The sequence below is a fragment of the Amia ocellicauda genome, chromosome 14 (genome assembly GCF_036373705.1).
Source record: "Amia ocellicauda isolate fAmiCal2 chromosome 14, fAmiCal2.hap1, whole genome shotgun sequence".
Lineage (NCBI taxonomy): Eukaryota > Metazoa > Chordata > Actinopteri > Amiiformes > Amiidae > Amia > Amia ocellicauda.
Genome location: NC_089863.1, coordinates 35,126,587 through 35,134,121, shown reverse-complemented (window position 1 = coordinate 35,134,121; position 7,535 = coordinate 35,126,587).

The window sequence follows — 7,535 nt, the reverse complement described above, 5'->3', positions numbered from 1 at the left end:
CTGAACTGTCTCTCTGCTTTCTTCTTTTTGTGTTTCTCTTAAAATTATTATTTTTTGAATACTTTTTCTTCTGAATTTCTATTCCATGTCTTCTGTGTATGTTTATAGTGCTATATATTCATTTGTAAATGACAAATTAAATCCGCTTATGTATAAAAACAAATGTTTTTTAGGAGCTCATATTCCTCTCTCTCTCTCTCTCTCTCTCTCTCTCTCTCTCTCTCTCTCTCTCTCTCTCTCTCTCTCTCTTTCTCTCTCTCCCTCTCAATTCAATTCATTTGTATTGTCAAAGCAATTGGACATACATACATATACATACATACATACATACATACATACATACATCTACACGGAAAATAAATAATAGAATTATGAATCACAATAAGATGTAATGAAGTACAGAAAATGAAAATGTAAAAAAATTTCCAGATTCCTTTTTTGAAATACAATGACATGCATAGCAAACGAGTATTTACATTATATTTACAGCCGGTGCTCGTGTGTCACTGTGTCCCTCAGGCTGTGGTAGGCGCTGACATATTGGGCAGCCAGGGTGGCTGTGTGTCCCTCCCCCAGGAGGACTGGCGTTTTTCTTTTTTCTCAGTTTTGTCACAGGTTGGGTGGGCATCCATTATGTTGTTACAGAATTTGTCCATTATTTTGGGCTAAAGCTCTCCGTGGAGGGGAACGTGGATCAGTTTGTACCATTTTTGGGAGAATCTGCCTTGTTGGGGCGGAGCTGTGACCAGGTGAACAGCAGATCGGGCATAGGTGGGCATGTGGGCAGAGGAGTTGGAAGGCCGGTCAAGCAAATAAGCTTGCTAAGATACGCAGCAGCAGCAAGCAGCCCCCCCATCCAGCCAGCCAGCCAGTCTGGCTGGCAGTGACTGAGTGGTTGTCAGACGGCAAGCAACGGAATGTACGTGCTCTGTGATGTCATAGCAGTCAGCTGAGAGAGGCTCGTGATGTCATCGCTGAGCTGGCTGACTGGCTGGCTCTGTGTGTGTGTGTGTATGTCTGTGTGTGTGTGTGTGTGTCTGTTTGTCTGTTTTTCAGTCTGTCTGTCTCTCTCTCTCTCTCTCTCTCTCTCTCTCTCTCCCTCTCAATTCAATTCATTTGTATTGTCAAAGCAATTGGACATACATACATTCATACATACAAATATATATATATATATATATATATATATATATATATATATACATACATACATGCATACATGCTAGAAAGTCATTACTATGTTATCTTAAAGGCTAACTAAGCAGAACATATATCATTATAGAACAGAGTTCATAGATCTACACATGGTTTTAGGTAACAGGCACGTAGGTCATACCGTTTGACATTGTTTCCAAGGTTCTCATTGTAAATAACAAACAGAAATCAAACTAGCTTCTGGCCTGACCTTCTAGCTTGACTCTATCTTTCCGCCTTATATACTTGGTGAATAATTGAGGAAGTAGCACCAAGTGACCACATTAGGCTGCCTGAGGGTTTCTGGGGAGTGTAGTTGTCTAGGGTCGGTTTTCTTCCCTAGAGTGCAGACCTTGCAGCAGACCTGGCCTGACATATCTGCCATGTATGACCCTGACCCTTGGTTTGTCCCACATCCTCCCCCCCAGCTGCGACCCCATAGGTCGAGCGACAGCCGCAAAAAAGCATGCACCCGGGACAGCCCATCAACATTCCCCATGGCCTTCCCTGGCCTGTGCTGCAGGGTGAAATGAAAATGTTGGAGACTCAAAAACCACCTCATCACACGGGCATTCCTGTCTTTCGAACGATGCATCCAAGTGAGGGGGGCATGGTCAGTGATCAGGGTGAAGTGCCTGCCCAACAAATAGTATCGAAGACTGTCCAAAGCCCACTTCACTGCCAAACATTCTTTTTCAACTACCAAATAATTTATTTCATTGGATTCCAACTTTCTGCTAAGGAACAACACCGGGTGTTCGTGATCACCCATTCTTTGGGACAAAACCACTCCGATCCCCACCTCAGAGGCGTCCGTCTGGACTATAAATTCTTTCTGAAAGTCAGGTACCATTAAAACGGGGTTGCGGCAGAGCGCCTCCTGTAGGCTCCGGAAAGCCCGGTTTGCTGTATCACCCCATCTAACCATATTGGGTTCTGTAGCCTTAGTCATATCAGTCAGAGGGGCCGCTAAGGTAGCATAGTTGGGAATAAACCTCCGGTAATACCCAGTTAACCCTAAAAATGCCCTAACCTGCTTTTTATTGACAGGCCTAGGCCAAGAGTTTATGGCTTCAACCTTGGATATTTGGGGTTTCACCATACCCCTCCCTACTGTATAGCCCAAGTATTTGGCCTCTTCCAACCCCAAATTGCATTTGGTTGGATTAGCCATCAGGCCTGCTGCATGTATTGAATCCAATACCGCTTGGAGCTGAGACAAATGTGATTCCCAATCTGGACTGTGAATGACCACATCATCTAAATATGCTGCCGCATACGTCCTGTGTGGTCTAAGTATGTGGTCCATCAACCTTTGAAAGGTGGCAGGAGCACCATGCAGGCCAAAGGGCATCACTGTGTAGTGAAACAGACCATCTGGGGTTGCAAAGGCTGTTTTTTCTTTGGCACTCGGGGTCAAGGGAATCTGCCAGTAGCCCTTGGCTAAGTCAATAGTTGAAATATAGCGAGCATTCCCAATATTCTCTAACAATTCATCTACTCGGGGCATTGGGTATGCATCAAACTTTGAAATTTCATTAACCTTTCTAAAATCATTACAGAATCTCCAGGAGCCATCAGGTTTGGAAACCATGACTATAGGGCTGGACCACTCACTGTGGGATTCTTCAATAACCCCTGCCTCCAGCATTTCCTTAACCTCATTTCTAATAGTGTTCCTGCGAGCTTCTGGTACCCTGTAAGGCCTCATATTTACCTTCTTTCCTGGGAGAGACACAATGTTGTGAGAGACTAAATGGGTACGCCCCGGTATGCCTGAGAAAACTTCCCTATTACGTATTATCAAGTCGTTCACCTCCTTCAACTGGTCAGGTGACAAGGCAGCTGCAATATTCACCTTCGGTGTCCCTAGTGGCTGAGGGGGGTAAGTCAACATCAACACTTCCCTGTCCTTCCAGGCTTTTATTAAGTTGACATGATATATTTGTTCTGGGGGTCGGCGGCCGGGTTGCTGAACCTTATAGTTCACTTCCCGTATTCGCTCTATAATCTCATAAGGTCCCATCCACGTAGCCAGAAATTTACATTCTACAGTGGGAACCAACACCAACACCCTATCACCAGGCTGGAACACCCTCAGTGTAGCCTGACGATTATAGGCGAATTGTTGGTGTTCCTGTGCCTGCCTTAGGTGCTCTCTCACAATGGGAGTGACTGTGGCTATTCTCTCTTGCATAGCATTGATGTGCTCGACTACACTCCGGAAAGGAGTGGACTCGTGTTCCCACGTTTCACGGGCTATGTCTAATATCCCCCTGGGGTGCCTCCCATATAACAGTTCAAAAGGCGAAAAGCCCAGGGAAGCCTGTGGGACTTCCCTAATGGCAGACATCAAGTAGGGCAGCATGAATTCCCAATTTTTCCCATCCTTATCGATTACCTTTCTTAGCATGGACTTCAGGGTCCTATTAAATCTCTCAACCAACCCATCTGTTTGTGGGTGGTAGACTGATGTTCTCAACTGCTTAACCTGCAACAATTTACACAGATCGGTCATAACCTTAGACATAAAGGGTGTGCCCTGATCTGTTAATATCTCCCTCGGTATCCCCACCCTACTACACATCAACATTAGCTCTTTTGCAATACCTTTTGAAGCCATGGTCCGCAGTGGAATGGCTTCTGGGTACCTGGTGGCATAATCCAAAATAACCAGTATATACTGATGCCCTCTGGCTGATTTCGGGAGAGGTCCCACCACATCCATAGCTATCCTAGCAAAGGGGGTCTCTATGATGGGCAAAGGGACCAGTGGGCTTCTGAAGGCTGGTTTAGGAGCATGTAGTTGACATTCAGGACATGAGCTACAATGTTCTGTCACGTCTGCATGTAAGCCTGGCCAGTAAAACCTCCTCAGGAGTTTATCCTTGGTTTTGTCCATCCCCAGATGTCCCCCCAGGATATGCCCATGTGCCAGATTGAGAACTGTTCGTCTGAATGGGGTGGGAACTAGCAATTGCTCCACAATGTCCACCCCTATCTTATTTACACGGTACAATAGGTCATTTTTTACCATAAAATAAGGATAAGCTGTTGGCGGGTCTGCAGTAGTCATAGGGGTCCCATTTACTACCTTCACATTTTCTTTAGCATAGTGTAGAGTGAGATCTCGCACCTGTGCGCTGCCAAAATCAGTGGGGAGTCCCTCTAATACTGACACTTCTACATTGTCAGCTTCAGGGGTCTCTATGAATGGATTCTCACCCACCCTGCTAGTGCTGGGTTCCTCACCCTCCATAGGGTCATCTACGTCACTACATTCCACCCCTATGTTTTCAGTTTAATTTTCCCCAACCAAAACCTTCACTGTCGACTCAACTGGAACCAGGTCTACTTTTAGCTCTAGTTGTGGGATCGAGGCAACTTCTGGCTTACAGTTTTCAGTGTGCATTTCCAATTTACTATGTTTTCTATCTAGTTTTCCAAAATTAGGAAAATATCGTCCCAGTATCACATCATATGGCATGTTGGGTACCACACCGACTTCGTAATCTAGTTTCCCGGCCTCTGTCTGTATGTTTACAAGGGCTGTGGGATAGGGGCGTGTGTCACCATGTGTGCATGTGATACTGAGCTCCTGATGTCTATCCAGCTTGTTGGTCGCTACTAATTTTTCTGTGACCAGTGTAACCATACTGCCAGAGTCGAGTAGAGCAGCCACTTCTTTCTCATCGACTATCACTGTACACATGTGTTTTGGATTAGGTACTCCGCCTATGAAAACATCCGTCCCAACAGGGCAGGCATAAAATACCGGTTTCTCTTTCCCCATATCACACACATTACATTGCATTGGTTCCTCTCTACCTGGGCAGTGGGCCGCAATATGTCCTACTTTGTCACAATTGTAGCAGACAATTGGTTGTGATGGTGACCCCCTATAACCCTTAGTCTCGGCTTTAGGCAGGCCCCACCTTTGCCCCCCCCAGTCTTGCTCTTTTCTTCCAACCCAGCGCGTCATGTTTCCCAGAGTACTTTGGAACCATCTTACCCGGTCCGCTGGTTCGTCATGGCCTGGGGAACGAGTTTTTAACCTCCGGTACATGCTCTGCTGCTCCGGCTGTATAGAACCGCTCTACAATGGCCACCAAGGTGTCAGCGGACAGCACCTCATTCTGGCCAACCCAGCGTCGAACGTCCTTGGGCAAACAGCGTTGGTAGTTGTCAAGGACTATGGCCTCCACCACCTCGGCTGATGAATGGACCTCTGGCTGTAGCCATTTCCTGGCCAGATGGATCAGATCAAACATCTGCGTTCGGATTGGTTGTCCTGGTTGGTAGGCCCACTGCTGAAACCGATGTGCCCTCACTGCGGTGGTCACGCCCAATCGGGTCATTATCTCCGCTTTCAATTTATCATAGTCCTGGGCGTCCTTCAGCTCCAGATCAAAGTACGCTTTCTGTGCATCCCCTGCCAGATAAGGTGCCACAAGCCCTGCCCAGGAATCTTTTGGCCATCCCTCTCTCCGCTGTCCTCTCAAAGGTCATAAGGAAGGCCTCAACATCGTCCTGTTTTGTCATTTTCTGCAGAAAGTGATTGGTGCGGGGAGTGGAATGGGTTGCAGCCCCCTGTGGCCCAATCCTGGTTGCAAGTGCTTCAACACTCTCTTTCAGCTCTTTAGTCACCTTTTCCTGCTCTTCTCTAAACATTTTATTTGTATCATGCTGGACCTGCAGTGCTTCCTGATGCATCCGCATAGCATCCTGGTGAGCCACCTGCTGCACCCTGGTCGCTTCCTGTTGGGCTATTACAGCCTGTAGTTTTTTTTTTTTTGGATAAAAAAATTCACTCAGCCAGTCTGGGTTTCATGAGGTGCTGCCCGCATTCTACACCAAATGTGACAAAACGCCTTGGCTATAAACATGTGCGGGTCTTCTCTGTGATCTTCTTAGGAGTAAAAACCAGTCATGACCCAGGGAGGAGGTTGCAAATACAGGGCTGTGCCTGTATGTTTACTTCAAACAAAACAAATCTGAAAACAAAACCTAACTCACACTGGAGTTGTAACTAATCTTACATAATCATTCTATTTTAAACAAAGTCTGGAATAAATAAGTCTTGGCTTTCTCCTTATGAGCTACCTCTGTTTTCCAGATAACTCACCCTATTGTCTCTCACTTCTCTCTCTCTCAGGCCCGCCTTATATACCTGGTGAATAATTGAGGAAGTAACACCAAGTGACCACATTAGGTGCTAGAATGGCTGCCTGAGGGTTTCTGGGGAGTGTAGTTGCCTAGGGTCGGTATTCTACCCTAGAGTACACACCTTGCAGCAGACCTGGCCTGACATATCTGCCATGTATGACCCTGCCCCTTGGTTTGTCACAATACATACATACATACATATACACGGAAAATAAATAATAGAATTATGAATCACAATAAGATGTAATGAAGTACAGAAAAAGAAAATGTAATAAAATGTGATCTTTAATACATACAAATAAAGAAAATAGGTATACCATTTCCAGATTCCTTTTTTGAAATACAATGACATGCATTACAAACGAGTATTTACATTATATTTACAGCCGGTGCTCGTGTGTCACTGTGTCCCTCAGGCTGTGGTTGGCGCTGACATATTGGGCAGAATGTGTCCCTTATTTTGGGCTAAAGCTTTCCGTGGAGGGGAACGTGGATCAGTTTGTACCATTTTTGGGAGGATCTGCCTTGTTGGGGCGGAGCTGTGATCCAGGTGAACAGCAGATCGGGCTTAGGTGGGCATTTGGGCATAGGAGTAGGAAGGCCGGTCAGGAAAATTAGCTTGCTAAGATACGCAGCAGCAGCAAGCAGCCCCCCCATCCAGCCAGCCAGCCAGTCTGGCTGGCAGTGACTGAGTGGTTGACAGACGGCAAGCAACGGAATGTACGTGCTCTGTGATGTCATAGCAGTCAGCTGAGAGAGGCTCGTGATGTCATGGCTGAGCTGGCTGGCTGTCTGGCTGGCTGGCTCTGTGTGTGTGTGTGTGTGTGTGTGTGTGTGCGTGTGTGCGTGTGTCTGTCTGTCTGTCAATTCATTTCAATTCAATTCAAAGGTGCTTTATTGGCATGATCTATCACAATATTGCCAAAGCAGATACAAATGTTCTATCAATCAAGACAAAACATTGCAATACAAGATTCAGTGGAACAAATATAGTACACATTGAAATAAAATTAAGTAGGATATAAACCATATTTGTTGTTTGTATCAAAATTTGTGTCATGACATCAGAAAAATCACTGTTTTTATTTTGTTTTGCAAATGGAGTGCCACAGGCTGGTGTCTACACACTGTCTCGCAGGCTGTGGCAGGTGGATACATATTGCGCTGCTAAGAAG